Genomic DNA, 19,362 nt, shown 5'->3' with positions numbered 1-19,362 from the left:
GTGACATATATATCATATATGTATATATCACATTTTCTTTATGAATTCATCCATTAATGAACAGTATCATTATGGAAACTCAGTTCCTACAAGTGACTAAGGTAACGACAAACAAAATCTGGGTGCTGTTATAATGGAGAAAAATTCCCAATGGTAGCAGTAGGTCCTGGCTGTGGATTAGGCAACATCCCGTAGGCAGAAAGGCCATATTTTGGGAGTAGCTGGTTTGAATAGGAGTCAAATAAATCAAATAATTAAGTTCATACTTCACTAGGAGAGAGTTTATCATCTATTTTAGACATCTTATCATAGATATGAAGTGAGAATAAATGGAAAAGGAGGCATTCTGAAGGCAAATGGTCATCATAAAACCCATTCTTATTTTTCTATGGAAGGAAGAATAAGCAATCTCACCTTCAGAACTTCAAATCAAACAATGACATGTAGCAGCCTCAATAGGATATAACTGTAGCAGGAAAAAATACAAGCAGAAAGCACAGGAGAAAGAAACACCATTTAGTATGGGAATAAATAGCTTGGAATATCTCAAAGGCCTCCTAAAACAAGCTTTGGTTTCAATGTAGTATAATAATTAATATTCATAGAACTTGGGTCGTAAGAAAAAATAAAGCTGTACCTTTCCTTTCTTTTAGGAAATGCTGGAAAGGCAACTATATTTCAGGAATTTTCTTAAATATAGACATTTAGCACACTTAAATATTTGATCTACTAATTAAAAAAATCTTTCCTACAGAATATAATTTTCTGATCAAATAGGGGGAAAATAAGGTGCTGGGGGTGAAGAGGCATGGGGTATTATAAAATTTTCTTTCCTCCTTTTTTCCTGAATATATTTTTCCAAGCCCAAACAAATAGTAAAATTCTGCATCTAAGATTGAATAAAAGGTGGGGCGCCTGGGTGGCTCAGTCTTTAAGCGTCGCCTTCGGCTCAGGGCGTGGTCCCGGCGTTCTGGGATCGAGCCTCATGTCAGGCTCCTCTGCTGGAAGCCTGCTTCTTCCTCTCTCGCTGGTTGTCTCTATCTCTGTCGAATAAATAAATAAAATCTTTTTTTAAGAAAAAGATTGAATAAAAGGTTTCATAGATACATTTCATATATATGCAATTCAGTTTCCACAGAGTTATTTTGATCTGCTGACAGGGCTCCTTGCTTTAAGCTGAGACCCCTCTAAACAAAGCCCTTGAAGAAATTAACAATTGTGTGAACCAATTTGTTTATTCCCTGAGTAACTTGGCTGCAATGGTAGACGTAATTGCCCTTTTAACTACACCTTTGTATCCATTCTACTTATCTGGAATCACCATTCCTGAAACTAGAGAAGAGGGCTAGGGAAGTTGAAAGAGACAGTATCTATATTGTTTCTTTGCAGAATTTCAAAGGTCAGGTAGCAGGTTCATTTCTGATGGTTTTTTAAAGAGAGAAGATAAACTGTAGTTTATGGTCCACTTTGGAATTCAAATCCCAGTTCTGGTGTAGTCTCAATGCTAGTCCTCCTTGAGTGAATCATGAGGGATCATTTCTCAGCATTAGCCAGTGGTTTTCTAATTTCGATCTTATTTTGTCCTAGTGAAGTAACGTTGATGAGGGATTTTGAAATAGTTAAAATCTGCAAAATGTCTTGATTTTGTAATGAGACCAAACTGTGGAAAATAAAAGGAGAGACTGGTGAATTCTTGACAAATTATAATAGTTCTATTTGATTGTTTCATAAGAAAAAATAGGGAATGGATTATTTAGGAATCTGAATGAATACTTTTTATCTCATCAATTTCCATTAGAACTACAGGTTAGTTGAGCTAAAAATTTTTAGGTATAAAAATATTCTTTTTTGGGGGGTAATAAAAGTCATTATGAACCTTTGCTTAATTATGAATTTAAATGGTGACAAGTTCACAAGTACCTGTTTACAATCAATATGCTGGCCAATGGGATATTTCACTTTGTAGTCTGGGACTTCCCATCCTATCTTCATTCTCTTATTTATACTCTATTTCTGTATTTTAGTAGTAATAGTAGTAGTAGTAGAACGGTTATTATTATTTAGTTAGAACTGAGCTGTTTCTATTATTTTTTTTATGGGCAAACACCTACTAAGTAATTCAGATTTTGAAAGCACAGGTGTTGAGGATGGTGAGACAAAAAGTGAATTCAGTGTTTACAATACTTGTTGCTGCCCTTAAAGAAGACTGTGGTTTATTTGGAAAGATGTGACATATACAATAATCTGATATATTAAATAAATAAATGAGTCTAAGAGCAGGGTTTCCTGAGAATGAGTTGAGTATGGAGGAAGCAAGGTAAAATAAACCATTTCAAATAGCATTAATGATTTGCAATTCTCCCCACACCTTTTCATGTCAATATAGACAATGCAAACAAGACTGGAAAATATACTACAATGGCTAAAACAGATTTAATGTCATTTCAGCCTAAATGATTATTTCTAGACTTTGATTATATGATAATTCAAATGCTACCTAAATAGTTGATTTACTTTAATATTGAAAATGCAGAAAAGAAGTTTTGCTGCAAAGTATACATAATAGGAACAATTGGTTTTTGAAAGAATATATATATATATTTTTGTCATATATTGAAGTTATATTACCTGCCCCAGACCTGGGAACAGCCTTTACTCTGGCTGGTTATCTGGACTTGTTGTCTTCTGGGTAAGAATGAAGAGCCTTTTTAAATCATTCTTGTAGATTTTATCACCAAAGACCTCAGAGCGCTCTGGGTAACAGAGTTCTGAACTTGGACAGGTAGGGCAGAATTATGATTAGAATTCTTGGCCAGAGAAGAAGGCTCCTGACTTAAGAATAGCTTTCTCCCTTCTGAGAGCTCAGAAGAACAAATTTCGATCCATCTACGTTTATAAAATATTTACTAAGGAAAATTTCAAACATCTATACACGCAGAAAGAAACAAGTGGAAAACTTCACCAATTAATCTCATCAAATATCAATTGCTGGCTATTTTCTCTATGCCTCCCCGATTCCCATCATCATAATTGCCAGCAATTTCGAAGCAAATTCCAGATTTTCCTTTCTCAGAAAAAATTTTAATATATCTATTTCTAAAATGTAAAAACTGCCCCTTTTAAGCTCAATATAATATCACCATCACACATCCCAAAATAACAATAATTCCTTAAGATTAACAAATAGCCAGTCAGTTCACATTTCCTTGATTGTCCTATAAATGTATTTTCTATTTTAGTAACCATTATTTCTTTGATTAATGATCCAGGCACAATTTCTTTTAAATTATAGGTTTAAAAAAACCTCCATTCACATTTTCTTGAAATTATTTATTTGTCATTGAATCCAAAGCATTCATCCTGCAGATTTCCCAACTGTCTGTGTTATACCAATTGGATCCCCTTCATGCTTATACATTTATCATGTTCCTTTGACCCATGTATTTACTGTCAATTTGTAGATAGATCTATAGGATTGAAAAAATTCAGGTTTGATTTTTTGGCAAGTCTACTTCATAGGTGATGTTGATTAATTCCAAGATGAGTTATAAAGCATCTGCTTGTCATTTTGTGATGTTGTGACCATCAATTATCAATGCCTATACTCATTAATTTATAGTGGGTACCAAGTGGTGATATTCTACTGATTATATTATTATTCTTCATTTATTAGCTGGAATATTTATTTCAACTATTTGGTTGCCCTGGGTCACAGTTTAATTAGAAAAGGCAGAATAAATGTTTTTTATTTACCAATTTTGCCAAAAAAAAAAAGAAGAAAAAAAGACTCCAGAGTATTTTCCAAAGATGATCAATTAAGTATTTCATTCCCTTGTTGTCATTTTCATTAATGTCATTATAATTATCAGGGCACATGTTGTGCCCTGTTAGGTCTATGGACCGTATTTGGATTGGCTCCCGAGTCCTTTTGACACATCCAAGGTAGTCTTTGATAGTCTTCCCAACTCTCTGGTATGACAAGATGTAACAGGAACAACTTGTTCATTTCCTGTGCTGGATCTGAAATCAGCCATTTCTCCAAGGAGACATTATCCATTGTGTTTATTCAAACTTATGTTCTTTCCAGTTTGATCTCCATTCAAGACATGATTTTTTTCAAACAAATTATTTGTTGAGTTCTCTCACTTTTTCAAATCTCCTTATTCTCCAATCACTTCATTTCTGAGTTTTTATAATTATCTTTTCATGTTTTTAAAAAGCCAATTTCTATCACTTTTTAAATTTCTTTTACTTTTTAAACAGCATTAGGCAACCAATTTTATTTGTTTTGGAGTGTGTCTTTCTGTCATGCTTTCAGGGTCTACTGAGATATTCTTATCCTTATTTTCCTTTTTTCCCCCCTACTAACTTTCTGTGGGATTTGATTGGAATACTTTTCTCTTCCTCATTTTTAAATGAAATAAATTTCCATTTTAGAGAGAAGCGTAGGTCAGAACATATTTTTTAGCGTCACAACTCCAGTCCTTACTATCTTCTATTATTTTCATTACATGAATTAAAAAATGACTTAAAAATTCTAAAAATCTCCCTCCTCAGTCCTCTAACTTCCATTTCTCAGGTTCTCTTTTTTTTCTGCCCTGTTGAACCTGGGAATTTATTCTAGAATGGTGCTTTGGTTTGATAGGTACCAAGGTCTCCTAAGCCCCAGAACACTTCAGCATCCTCAGAACATCTAAGTTCTTGCACTCATCTACAAATTGGGAACCTGCAATGTCTACTCCTAGTTTCTGCTGGTGTTCTCTGTGAGTTTGTGATGCCCCTCATAGGAATCTCTGGCTCTCTTGAAAGATAAAATCACCTTTCTCTTCTTTCAAGTTCTTTCCACATACTTTTAGATATCATATGTAGGTCTTTTTGCTCTTGTTGATTTTTCCCTACCTGGTTGTATGTTGCAGTTCATGTTGGTACCTTATCATAGATGTTGTCTGTGAGTTTGTGGTCTTGCTATACAGATGCTTTTTCTTTTCTTTTTTAGCCTGTGTATTTAGGGATGGGATAGGATATTCAGAGCTTAAAAAACTTCTCTGAAGCTACTATCATTTTCCCCAGAATCCTCTGCCATTCATATTTAAAACAAAATTAAGGAGTCACTATTGTAATCATAATTATATTGTATCTGTCTCCTTTTCCAGGCTTCAAGTTCTACATAGCCCCCCACTGTAGTATACTGAGATGATTGGACAATGCCTAAGTTTGGGGGCTTTTTCTGTACTGCCTTGCTCCTGATCATGACAGTCTTATACTCTACATTGTCTTCTTCCCTGATAGGGAATTTAGGAAATGAAGGAAACCATGAGCTTACTGCCTGAAAGTGGATTAACGTATTATTTTTCTCAGGTAAAATGTCCTAAGACTCTTTAGGCTGAAATTTTAATATGAAATCTCAAATTCCCTGGAATCATATTGCAAAGATGAGTGCCCACATAAAACACAGGAAGACTCGAATCCAAGGAGTAAAATATTTTTAGAGCTTTCAAGTTTACAAACCTAGTACAATTCTGCATTACTTCCTAAGGTAACTGAAAAAAAAATTTGTGATAAAGTAAAAATTGATTTTATTAAATAAAATTATTATTATTTTTAAATAAAATTATTATTATTATTTTTAGCTGTTAGTAATAGGATTTATGTTCTAGCAGAGGTTTTGCTTTTTACAGTCCTAACTTAGATCTGCTCTGTAAAATCCAGGATTTACAATCACATTTGCTGTTGTGGTCCTTGCTTAGTTAGGACAAGATGCATAATTTCAAAAGCAAGTCATTTGTGAGATACTCTCAAATCTAGAGGAAAGGTCAACATGAAATCTTCGTGAGTGTATGCATTGTTCCTGGGTGATTGGTAAATCATTGTGTATATATAAATCACATGAACCTATGCTCTTTTCATTCACTTCTTTATAAGTTAAGGGGTAGGTACACCTGAGTATGAAATCGTTGTTCTAAATTTTAGATTTAGATTTAAATAAAATTATTTTTAAAGTCTGTATACACACATACACACACACACACACACACACACACACACACACACACACACGCACTCTCAGTTGGTTTTGAACAACATGGGTTTGAACTCCGCAGGTTCACTTATACATTGTTTTTTTAATATGATACAGTACTATAAATAAATTTTCTCTTATGGTTTTCTCTTTTTTAAATTTTATAAGATTTATTTATTTATTTGTTTTAGAGAAGGGGGGCAGAAGGAGAGGGGAGACATAGAATCCCAAGCTGACTCCACACTAGCCATAGAGCCTGATGCGGGGCTTGATCCCAGGACCCTGAGATCATAACCTGAGCTGAAACCAAGACTTGGATGCCACCCAGGAGCCCCTTCTCTTATGATTTTCTTCACATTTTCTTTTCCCTTGCTTACTTTATTGTAAGAATACAGCATATTATATATATAACATACAAAATATATATTAATTGACTATGTTATTTACCAATACATCTGTTTAACACTATTATTGATTAAGTTTTTTGGAGTCAAAATTTATAAATGGATTTTCAACTATACAGGGAGTTGACACTCCTAACTGCCACATTGCTGAGGAGTCAACTATATAAATGTGTGTGTGTGTGTGTGTGTGTGTGTAGAGAGAGAGAGAGAGATTGAGAAAGGAGAGAGGAAAAGGGTTAAGGCTCTATTAGTCATTATCTATTTTCTAGAATCTGGGAACATTTGAAAGAAAATATAGTATAAAACAGGATGATAAATAATTTAACAGTGAAAATAGTTGTAGCTATTGCTATGCAACGAACCAATCCTAAACTTGGTGATTAAAAATAGCAAACATTTTATCTCCTCACAATTTGTGAATCAGCAGTTTGGGCTGGGATCTGTTGGATGGATCTATGTTGCTTTCATTGGAGGTCACTCATGAGGTTGCCATTGTCTGGTTACTTGACTGGAGCTGATTGCTTTCACATGTCTGGTCATTGGAGCTGGCTGTTGGCTTGGCCAGGTATCTCCATTAGCTTCCTCACATAGCAGGTTTCTGGAAGGACAAGCTTGATGAACAAATACTGTCCAGCTCTTGATGTGCTACTGGGCAAAAGCAAGTCACACGACCAAGCCCAAGTCAGTGTGGGAGGAAACTACACAGGGTAAGAAAATAGTGAGACATGATGCACTGGGGTCAATAGTCTAACAACCTACTACGAGAATTATATAAAGGAAACCCTTCTGAAGGCAGCTGAGAAAAAATACATGTATGTGAGAGACTTGGTATGGGTGGAGGTAAGAGGTAATAATCAAAGCTTACAAAAGCCTGAAGATTCTGGTATGTTTGTAAAATCCATTGAGATAAAAGTGGTTATATAACCATTTTTTGACACCAGAAGGTCACAATTGTGCATTAGGAAAGTCCCTCACTCTTCTTTCTCTTCAATTTTCATGTTCTTTTGACTCAGCTCATTTTTAGAATAAATTATGGCTTACTCTCTAAACATTTATTTATTTTTTCAGAGAAATATTGATCTCACTTTTATCTGCCGTACAACAAAAATACCATAGGAAACAATTCCTTCTGTAAAATCTGTCAGATCTCTCACAAAATGAAATCTTATGTGCCTAGTACAATGAACAGATAGTAAGGATCACATTTCATCATAGTTTAAGTAATATCATTCCTCCTCTAAAACTTAAGGTAGGGTTCCCACTGGTTCCAAAAGGGTTATTTTTTCAATAACAAGAGCTGACTTAGGCCATTTCTTTCTAGTGGAATTTGTGCATAGAGGTCCGTGTTTGCTCTTTGATCCTCACTCACATTATCCTTGGTGAACGTGATGGTCGCGCCCCCTGGGTCAGCCCACCAATATTGCTCCTGATGAAGGTTAACTGTATTGGCCACATTAAATCTTACACAGCAAATTGGTGACATCTGAGGTTTCCTATCAGGTTTACCAGATATTACACACACACACACACACACACACACACTATATATACACACATATATATGTATATTTATGCAATATATATATTATATATGTATATATATTTATGCAGTACATATTATATATGTATATTTATGCATATATATGTATATTTATGCAATTACACACACACACACACTATATATATATATATATATACAATATAAAAACAGCGATATCGAGCTTAGGAAAACTTTTTATCTAAAGACAGATGCCGAACACTACTCTACAAAACTGTTTACAATCTGTGAACAGTTGCATTGAATTCTAATAGAAGTTACCCTAAATAAATTAATCAAAATAAACTAATAGTTACAAAGCCATTGGTCGCTTCAGGAGCAATGGCTGCTGCTAACTTCAAATTTGTTTCTTGAATTTATTAGTAGGAGCAACTATTTGCTGCCAGCTTATTCTTGGGAAAGACTTTTCCTTTGATTCTGATTCACTTTATGAATATATAAGAAGCATTATGGTTCTTCCTTTCTTTCTGTATTCAATGCACCATTGTAGTTCTGGCCTCTTAAGATCTGGGTATCTGTTATTGCTACTGTTGGCTGTTACCTGGGACAAGGAAGGCTATAAACAAGAAAGGTGAACAAGTGTTAAAGATTTTTAGGGTATAACTGAAACTTTATCTACTATAATCTTAAGGCGTAATTATAAAAATTACTTATAGCTTAGACAGTGAGCACGTGGGCAAATTTTGAAAGCATCTATGTTCACACAGTTATTTCAGGAGTTGGATATTCCGTGGTAACTCTAGATCGTCAACACCTGGAACAGGGAGATCTTTCCATGTTGAAGTGGTTTTACCTTTATCCTGGGCATTGTCAGACTTCTCTTGTTGGAACTTATAAAATTTACACATATTAAGAAATGTTAATCAAGGAAGAGATAGAAGAGTCATGAGAAGATACTGTTTTGTAAAGCACACAGGACAGAGATAATATTCCCTAATTGCATTTGCTTCTTTGCACCACCTCCTTTGTGAAATGCATCAGCATCTGACTGGTCTCTGTGCTCCACTAATTGGACAGAGCACTGCCTTGGCATTGTTAGAAAGCAGTGATGGTCACTCTGGAAACTGTGTAGAGTTTGTGCAGCCAACGTGCTCAGGAAAGAAACAAATATACTCAATAAAATATGCTTACTGTTTTTCTTAATTAGCATTTTTTCTCTGTAAGAGGTTGATTTCTTTTTTTTTTTTTAAGATATTATTTATTTATTCGACAGACATAGAGACAGCCAGCGAGAGAGGGAACACAAGCAGGGGGAGTGGGAGAGGAAGAAGCAGGCTCATAGCAGAGGAGCCTGATGGGGGGCTCGATCCCATAACGCCGGGATCACGCCCTGAGCCGAAGGCAGACGCTTAACCGCTGTGCCACCCAGGCAACCCAAGAGGTTGATTTCTGCTTTGACAGGGAGTAATCTAACTCTGTATTTGCCCAAATAATAAAATCAAGGTTAACATATCTCAGCTCTTCATCCTACTGGAAGAAATGTATAAAATTTAAAGTTATTTTTTAATTGCTACTGTTTAGCATGTCTGAAGCCCATTAACTGAGCTAGTTAAAGCACAGTTTTAATGAGGATTTTTTTTTCTTTTACTACCACAGCATGGTAAAGTGTGCCCCATTTTCCACAATAGAAGCAGATGAAAAAGTGCAAATCCGTCACCACTAAACAAGGAGACAACTAAAATATTTCTCTTCAGACTTAACATTGATTAGAGTTTTTGTGGAAAAGAATTTTTGTAGAAATATGATAAAATGGAAGTTGTATTTTCCTCAATTCCACTACTAGGAAAATAATTTTGTAGTCAACATCAACATTTTTATTATTCTTTTAATAACATATACAGTGTTTATATTAAAGAATAAAAGAGATTTTTCAAAGCAATCTGTCAAGGAGTGTATTCTTTTCTTTTCTTTCTTTCTTTTTTTTTTTTTTAAAGATTTTATTTATTTATTTGACAGAGAGAGTCAGAGAGAGAGGGAACACAAGCAAGGGGAGTGTGAGAGGGAGAAGCAGGCTTCCGGCTGAGCAGGGAGCCCGATGTGGGGCTCGACACGAGGCTTGATGCGGGGCTCGATGTGGGAATAGATGTGGGGATCGATTCCAGGACCCCTGGGCTCATGACCAGAACCAAAGACAGATGCCTAACAGCTGAGCCACCCAGGCACTCCCAAGGAGCGTTTCTAATGGCAGGATTCAGTCCCAAATTCAGGAAGTTAATACATGCTTGTGAGATCAAAGAATCAGCTACAACAAATTTTATCATAAGATGAGAAGTTTTTCTTTCACATTAGTTTCCTAAAAACACTTATTGTTACTTCTTGGTGTGAGAAATAACTGTTTGGTGGCCATCTGAGGAAAAAGTAACTCTTGGATAGGTGTCTAGTAAAATATCTCTTGGTTTCAGGATCATACTCGAGTAGATTTTCTCTAAATTAATAAACTTAATAAGCTGTATCTAGCAATTAATTAATCTAAACAGCGATTTAAAAATTTACTTCTGAAACAGTTTTGTTAAGTGGTTATTGGGCACCTCTCTTTCTGATTGCCACTTCTTTTTGCAGAACAAATCCTTACACTTAGAATAATTAATACCACCATCCTTGACTCTTTGATTATTTCATAGTGATGCTGCTTGAAGATAGAGCTCACCCTTTCTTTGGGGAGACTTCTCAGCTCATGAAATAAAACATCATTGACACTAGATCTGCATCTAATGACACTGTGATACAGATTAGTATCCATTTCTCTTTTGACTTTCCAGGCTGCATGGGAAGAATGGTATGGTGTGGTTTAGGGAAGGTTGTAGTTCAAGAGGATTCCATTTATTGCTGTATCATTTTGAGGGACTTTGTTTGAGCACAATCTTATATTTTGTTCTATAAAAACATCTTAGTAATTCTTTTACTGATTATTAAATACTTTTACTGATTATTAATACTGATTATTAAATAATTAAATGCTACCCTTTATTTACTGTCTCTTCCTGATCAGGAGCCTCCTTTCCATTCTCAGCCTTGATCTGAGTTCCGATGAAGCAGCATGGAGTAGCTAGATTTCTGATTTCTGTTGTTAGACAGATATGGTTTCAACTCTGGCTTCATCACTTATAATTTAGCCTCTGATCTAGTCCTTCTAGAACTGGCAGTGAGGGACATTTTGATTCTTGTTTTTCCAGGGTCCTTTGCATTTTAACAGTGGATCACAGCATTTTATGTAGAATGGTCATGAGTGGAAAAGAAGAGCAAAAAAAATCTTTTAGTAAGGTCTGAAATGCAAATCACATGGAGGTAACTGCGTGAGATGAAACTGACCCCACCAGAATATTGTCAGTACAGTAGGACAGGGAGGCAAATAAATACACTGTTCACTAAATGTATTACTTTCTGTAAGTGTAGAATTTACAAGAAAGCTTCATTGCAAATAAAATGCATTTGTTTTACTAAAAGATGTTAGAAAAGTAGTATTGAATACTTACTTTTAAAAAATCTATAATCTTGAGTACCTTCTGTGTTTCCAGCATTCTATCTACAGTAAGTTTTATGACACTACATAGAGAAAGAGACTGAGACTCGAAGACCATAAGAGATGGATTCTAGAGTCTTTGCAGGGTCCATTATATCCCATGATTTCCCCTTGTTTGTGCTGCTTATCCATCTAGGCTTTTAACATACCTTAGATAATAAACAACACCTATAAGTAGAACAGAGTACTTTATTTAAAGCATAAACAGAGCAAATGTGCATCTAGTATTATTTAAATAATATTTAAATTATCTTTTTGAATCAACATACTTATATTTTGGGGTATTTTCTTATTTTTTCCTAGTTCTCTTTGCTTGTGCCTTTTTTCTTTTCCCATCTGAAATGTTTATGGTCTCAAAAGTAATTACTGCTTGAAGAAAGTTTTCATGGGTACTAAATGCTACCTAATGGAAGCCATAAGCATAGAGTCTGCTAGCATTTAAAGTGGTATAATACATATGCCAGGTTGAATCAAGTGGGAGAAAAGGTTAATCATTCTTTTAAATTGGTAATGCTGCTGGAGGTAGATTAATATGCTTTTTGAATCCCTTCTGTGCTGTAAAGTTCCTTGATCACAGTCACTATGGTTATGTTTTAGGTTTTGAATTAAAGGTGTCTCCTGTGGTCAACTGGGCCAACTCCCTTAATCCCTCTGGCCATATTAGGTGATAGTTTTCTCATTTCAATATGTGATCTATTTTATAAGAAGTGTTGACTATACCAAACTCTAATGTGGGCACCCAGAAAATGGAAGAATCTTTCTATTAATGATTAATCATAACTCTTTTTGTTGTGAATATAGTCCTTCCCCTATGTAATGCAGGAACATTATGAAAAGTAGAATGTTCTCTTGTGCCTTTGGAACCTGGAGTGCTCTCGACCTGTCAGTTCACTGGCAGAGCAGGCTTTGTCCAGACACCAAAGAACAAAATGTGAAATTGGCACCAGCCAGGTTCTCCATTGCACAGGATATTCCTGTTTAAATTTGACAACCAGAACATTTTACAATTTGAAATTATTGTCATCTGGTTTTCTTTAGTTTCTTCTTTGGGAACGAAAGCTTTGAGAAGCTTGTTAAAAAAATCTGAACTTCTGATGGTGAGGCTTAACTAGAGCTATTGAGTCTTCAATCAACAAACATTGACCAAAGTTTACCACTCCCCCAAGTGCTATACAAAGGACCCAGACACATCTTAGTGGCCCTGCCCCTTTACTGTATTTATAGTATTTTTTTCTAAATGTAATCAGGAGCTCAGGTAAAAACAAGGCATTGATTTGAGTCTGCAGTAAACAAAGCGGACTGGGCTGATTTCTTCAGTTTCCAGAATTATTTTGTCCCAGGTAGTCATTTTCTCAGCGCCATGAAACTAAGCTCTGTCATCTATCTAACCACTTAATATTTTATCGTGATAGTCCTTGCCTCTGACCTCTAGGGAGGAAACGAATGCAAGACACTGGAATGTGCCTGGTTCTGTGAGTTAAGTGCAGGTGACGATATGAATACAATTGAAGATGAAGCCAAAAGTAGAAAAGGCAGTTCAAAATAGATTAAGTAAGACAGAGGGCATTTGAAAAATCAGGTAGAAAAGGTGGAACCTGATGCAACCAGCAAAGAAGAGCTTCTGGAAGTTTTCCAATAGGTGAGGGGTTGATTTTTTTTTTTTTAAGAACATGTCTGGCAACTGTATACCAGATAAAATTATACGGATAATGACTGTATGCATGAGATCCAGTGAGAACACTAACTTTGCAGGTTACTGACTGTGTTTTGGGCTCACACCGTAGAAATTAAGTTAGAATAGAAAAGGTAACCTGAAGTCATTTTAAATGAGATTCACAAAATATTGGAGATGGAAGATGTCTTTATGGGATTAGCCCACACTTTTGAACACCTACTATGTAGCAAGCACTATTTTTATGCGTCAGAAGCAAAAGAAAAAATAAAGCCCAGAAGAATCAAAAGACAGTGTGAGAGATATGTAAACGACTCATTACAAATTGAAAGGAGATATGCTATTAAATAGATCATAAAAATGTAACTTTGCAAAAACAGAACTTGGAGCAAAAACCTTGCTTGAGGATGTTGAAGAGTGTCAACAACGAGGAAGTCTCTGAAATGGGTTTTGAATGTTGGAAATTATCCAGGTAGAGAAAAGGTCAAGGGCATAAGGCAGAAGGAACATCTTGAAAGTAAGAACAAACACAAGATGTTTTAAAGGATTGCAAAAGAGATTTTTTTTTTTTTAAACTGGAGTATAGAGTGTAAGTTGCCAAATGGTAGAAAACAAAGTATGAAAAGTAGGTTGAAATAAAAGTATAAACTGGTCTTATATTTCCTATGAGGAAATATTGGTGTTTCCTACAAAATGTGTAACTTATGAATGTTCTAAAATAGAGACTGTTGTGTAAGGCTTAACAAATGCTAAATCAGAGGTGTACTAGGTGCATGGCTTACTGGTGAAAATTTCTGCATTTTGTTTTCCAGGTTAGACACTGTTACAATTCTTTAACATTTCTTTTTCCTAAGTAAGGACATCTGGTGAAAATGTGTGATCCATTTTATCTTGGAAAGTTTTGCCTTAACTTTTTTTCTATTTAAAATGCAAATTCCAATCATGAAGTTTGGATGCTTGAAGTACCTGCTCATATTCTTTCTTTGACAAAATGGGGCTAATCGGGATGTCTTCTCTAATTTTGAGAACTACAATGATTGGTTTCTCATGTTGGTCATTTCAAGAGATGGACCAATTTTAAGCTCATTGCATAAGAATCATCTGAATGACTTGTTAAATTTAATCCTCACAGATTCTGATGCAGCAGGAATAAGGAGATATCCAGGAACATGTGTATTAAATAGTATAGTAAATACTCCAGTGACTATAGTATGCAATTAGATGTAGAAAGCATAGTTCTATGTTCTGCCAGGGACATAGAGGGATCACAGGTAACATAAATGGAGATTGGGGAAAGATTCCTGGTAATTCAGATCCTATAGGTGACTAACTTTTGGAATTTAAAGAAAGTTCAGAGTTTCAGTTGAAGTTATTTTTTTCATTCATTCATTCAATGAATTGTTTATTCATTACCCATTTAACAAATATTTCTGGAAGTCTAATATGTTCCCGACATGGTAATTTGAGGTGGCACAGAAATGAATAAGACATTATCCCTGCCATTAGAGGTAATATCAGATATGTGATAGTCATGAAGAGAATAATTGAGTGTGTTAAGTGCTGTATATAGAGAGAAGCAATAGGAATTTGTAGTAAGCACAACAACAGCTAAAGACCATTCATAATCTTCCATAAGGTCTTTTTTTTCTCTCAAAGCCTGAATTATTAGCTACATGCTATTGCTAAATGTATGTCTTCAGACTCAGACTCATCATGCTTATTCTCAAACCAGTTATTTCCCTCTGTGTTTTCTATTTTAGTAAATGGCATCACTTGGACCCTGATTAACCAAACCAAAACCCAAGAGTCATTCTTCACCCTTCTCCCCTCCCCTAAACTCCACCTGAAACAATCCCCAAGACCTGTCATATTTATACCATATATACATTTGTCCACTCTTCTCTGTGTCAATTATCATACCCTTTACATTTTTTCCTCAGATGTAATAGCCCCATTCACTTTTTCCCTGACACCAGTATTATTTCTCTCTTATTCATTCTCTTCATTACAACTTAAGTTTCACTTGACTAAGTCTTTTAATAATTTTTCTTTAATTTTGTGAAAAAGTCCTCAAGTACTGTGATCCCATCTACTACTCCATCCTCATCCAGTGCCTCTATCCCTGTCATTTCCTTCTTCCACAAATTTTCAGCAATACTCGGTAGCCCTGAATTTTAAAAATTTATTTATTTATTTATTAAAAAATATTTCTTTTGAGAGAGAAAGACAGAGTAGGGCGTGCATGGGGGGAGGGGCAGAGGAATAGGGAGAGAGAGAACCTTAAGCAGGCTCCACACTCAGCACAGAGCATGCGGGGGCGGGGGGCGGGGGGCAGTGCGGGGCCTCAGTCACGACCCTACAATTGTGACACTGAGCTCATGACCTGAGCCGAAATCAAGCGTCTGATGGTAAACCAATTGAGCCATCCAGGGAACCTGCCTTGAGATTTTTAAATGACTTCTCTTACCCCTGAACTTTCTCCAGGCTATGCCATCACTTTGGATGATTCTTTAACCATTTAATCCTTGGCTAATAATGCATCCTTATCATTTAAGTTTCAAAATAAACATTGACTCTCTGGCTTTTCATGACACCCATTTGAGGTTAAATTCTCTTTCTATATGTTCTCTTAAAACCTGGTTGTCAATTATCCATGAGACTTAACTGTTATTGTTTATTTTTCCTACTGCATTGTAAACTCCTTGTGAACAATCTCTTTATCTACCAGTGTTGTAAGTACTCAATAAATATTCTCTTAAAAGGTTAAGATACTGTTAGATTCACCTTCGGTGATAATTAGAATAAACTCAACATTTTAGGAAACTTTGTGGACTAATACTACACTTGGAGGTTTAATCAGATCATCACATTTTCAATCATATTTTATTCCAGGGAGTGTGCATTTTTTTTTTTAAAGAAACCTTCTTTCCTCAGAAGAAAGGGTTCTCTTCTGTTTGAATATATTTTTTTTTTACTAGAGGGTTTGGTGCCCAAGGGCTGACCCACCTGAAGTCCCCATTGTTAACATCTGTATTATATCTACTGGGCTGGGGTCTCTTTTCATACTTAACAGGAATGTCATACTGCTTTTATGTAGTTTCTTCTTTTTCTTCTCCATCTTAAGATCATCCTGCTCTGCTCCTTTGCTTTTTCCCGAAGTCTCCTTTCACCACTTAATGTGGCCTGGAAAGTCTATGCGATGGTGCTAAAGGAATAGTAAAAAATAGAAGTATGCGTGGTAGATATGTCCTTTAGAGAATTTCTCTTTCCAAGTAAATACTTTTTTTTCCTTTGGAAAGTATTCCTTCTTCCACTCTTTAGATCTCAAAAAAAAAAATTCCATGAGGCCTGTCATTTAAACCTGCTCCTGGGACAGATTATAAACTATAAAAGATCTAGGAAAGAAATTTGAAATACAAGGAAATGTGTAGAAAGGCACAAAGCAAGTGACAGAAAAACTCCCAGGGTTTGGATGCTCAGTAAAACACCCCACAGATTGACTCTTTTTAGCATGTCTTTTGATATGAAAAGTAAAATTATATCTCTTACCTAAGTAACATATTTTGAAAAGAAACTGCAGTGCTTACTGATTTGGGCTAAGGTGGAAAGAGTCACAGGAGTGAGCCCTACCACAATTTCATCATGATTTTAATCGTGGATGAAAAGCAAAAGAAGGTAAGACAAAGCAACACCAGCACTCTCGGAATAGTAAGAAGACACAAGATCTGTCACCAGTGAAAATTCTTTGCAAGCTACAAATAATACTTTTATTTGAGGAGACTTTAAAAGTAATGTCCCTTTTCCATTGTTTTTCATCTTTGCTATCTTTGGCGACTTTTAAAAGTGAAAAGACAATTGAAGTTGAACAGAACGGGAAGTGTATCTACATATTTCTAAAAGCAAAACAAAACATAGACATCAAAAAACAATTGTTCAAGTGTCCTTTGGACTTTGGTCCAAATTGAGATACACAGAAATTTGTGGCATGATATATTGATACATTTGGAAATTGAAAGACTTGGTTTTAATTTCTGGCTTGGCTACTACAAGTGTCATATTCTGTCTCAATTTCTTCACCTGAAAAAGGGGAATAATTATGATGGAAAACTCATGTGAAAATTACAGACAATGATATAAAATACCTGCGGTAGAGTACCTAGCCTGGCTAATAAAGCAATCGCTTCTTTGATATTTTTGAAGGCTATTATTATCTGGGAACTGTGGTGGAGTGAGTTATTATGATCAGAAATTCAATTTAGAATTACTGAATGGTATTCTATTACATGCAAAACAATGCTTTTCTAAGTAGAGGCAAGCATGCATTTGTTAGAATATTTTAATTTTCTCTGGATGAACAGAAAAAAAAAACAAAACAAAACCTAGCACCAAAGAAGAGTAGCAGCAAAATCTCTTTTTTAATTTGCTTTTAATTATTTATTTTATCATTAATAATTTCTTACAGTGCCAGATTTGGTTAAGGAGTTTGAGATATATTTATGGTTGAATAAAAGGTCAAAGGCAGGAGGAATAAAATTATAAAATATGAGGCATATTGTGATAAACTACAATGAGTATTTATTTTGCTATTTTGGGCACTTTTAAGACAAGAAGCAGCTACTTTAAAATTAATTATAAACATATGAGTATATATAATAAATAATTGGTTTGTGTGAAATATGGAAAATGTGTGCAATTGTGAAGAAATAATATTCTCAGCTATGAGGTTAGAATTGGCCCAAAGTATATTACTAAGCTGGGAAATCCATTGACAAGGGAAAAGAAGCAATCCCAATAAGAGTTAAATAAAGTATTTTAAACATTTATGAAAAAAAAATAAAAACTACTAAGTGAGACAAACTGTTCAAACATTAGAGTAGCTAGTGATACTGGAGACATATAAATGATCCACAGATTAAGTATATTTCTCAGAATAACACAAAATGAATCAATTTCAATGACAAAACAAAATAAACAACTAATATTATATGAATTTTAAACATACAAAGGAAAGGCAGTATAATACATACATATAAAGTAATTTGAAACTGAAAATGGCATGATATCCTTGATGATAAAACTATGTAGACATAGAAAAAGGATACCATAAATGTTTGGTATGTGACTAAATCATGCAAATAACTTTTATAGCAGTTTCTATTTGTTTAAAAATCATGAGGTAGAATATAAAATGACTGACATGCAATCTCTTCTATAGTTGTTCTACTTAAAAAGAAATCTGTGTGTGTTGGGTATTGCACAGAATTAGGGTGACTGAAAAATAGATTCTGTTCTTACCTAGCTATGTCTTCCAGAAGACAAAGAAAGACCAAAGTAGATTTTACATTTAATGTAAGAGTATGGCTCAAAGTCTCAGGAAAGAATGCCAATGAACATGCCTGGTGTGGTATAAGGATCTCTTTTGCCTAGAAGCATTTGGTATACAGGGCCTAGAAAAAGACTAACCAAAAGGTCCACTCTGCCTACTTCTACTCCAAGGCCAAAACTTACTATTGAATATTACTCTTTTCAAGTTGAGGAACTGTCAACATGTTCCTAGATATGAGAAAAACACAATGAAAGAACAGCGGGTGTTTGTGTATGTTTATGTGTGTGTGTGTGTGTGTGCACACATATATGTATATGGGGGTAAGGAGAAAGTAGGGAAGAGAGAGGTCAGCGGGAGAGAGAGAAAAGAGGGGAAAGAAGAGAGGGAGAGGGGAAGGAAGAGGGAGAAGAGAAGCAGCAAACAAGCTGGATATTTACCCATTTACCTACAAAGAAGTATATTCCAGGCTTCCTTATTTCTCTACTTTTCTAGGATTTGGGAATTGCAAAAGACAGGCATACTAAGACCTTAACTGCAGGTTTAACTAGATGTTCTTGCCTTTATCAAACATGGCGGTTCTTCCTTTTCAGAGTGAGCGAGAAAGGAATAGGAGAGAAGACTGAGCTCCTTCAAGAGATCAAAAGGTAAATGTATCATTTGTCGTTTCTATTTACCAATGAGAAAACCAAGAGTTTTATAATTTCCATTTACCACTCTACTGTAGCAAATCTCCACACAAGTTTTTATTCTTAGGTCTTTGTTATGGACTGAATGTTGTGTCTCCCCCAAAATTTGTATGTTGAAATCTAATCCCTGAATGTATTTGGAGATGGGGCCTTTGTGAGCTAATTAGGTCATGGGGA

At 35.1% G+C, this 19,362-nt stretch overlaps 1 long non-coding RNA gene across 1 annotated transcript in view; it reads left to right on the top strand.

Annotated features, from left to right (window-relative positions):
- Window positions 1–19,144, top strand: part of LOC103661359 — a 254,976-nt gene extending 235,832 nt beyond the window's left edge. Inside the window, exon 3 of the long non-coding RNA XR_568049.1 lies at window positions 19,090–19,144. This is a non-coding gene — a long non-coding RNA (uncharacterized LOC103661359). The remainder of the gene's footprint in view (window positions 1–19,089) is intronic.
- Window positions 19,145–19,362: the final 218 nt, after the last annotated feature.

This window comes from Ursus maritimus, unplaced genomic scaffold (assembly GCF_017311325.1).
Source record: "Ursus maritimus isolate PB19 unplaced genomic scaffold, ASM1731132v1 scaffold_9, whole genome shotgun sequence".
In the NCBI taxonomy this organism is placed as follows: domain Eukaryota; kingdom Metazoa; phylum Chordata; class Mammalia; order Carnivora; family Ursidae; genus Ursus; species Ursus maritimus.
The sequence above is the reverse complement of the archived record's forward strand: the minus strand, read 5'-3'. Positions and strand labels throughout refer to the sequence as shown.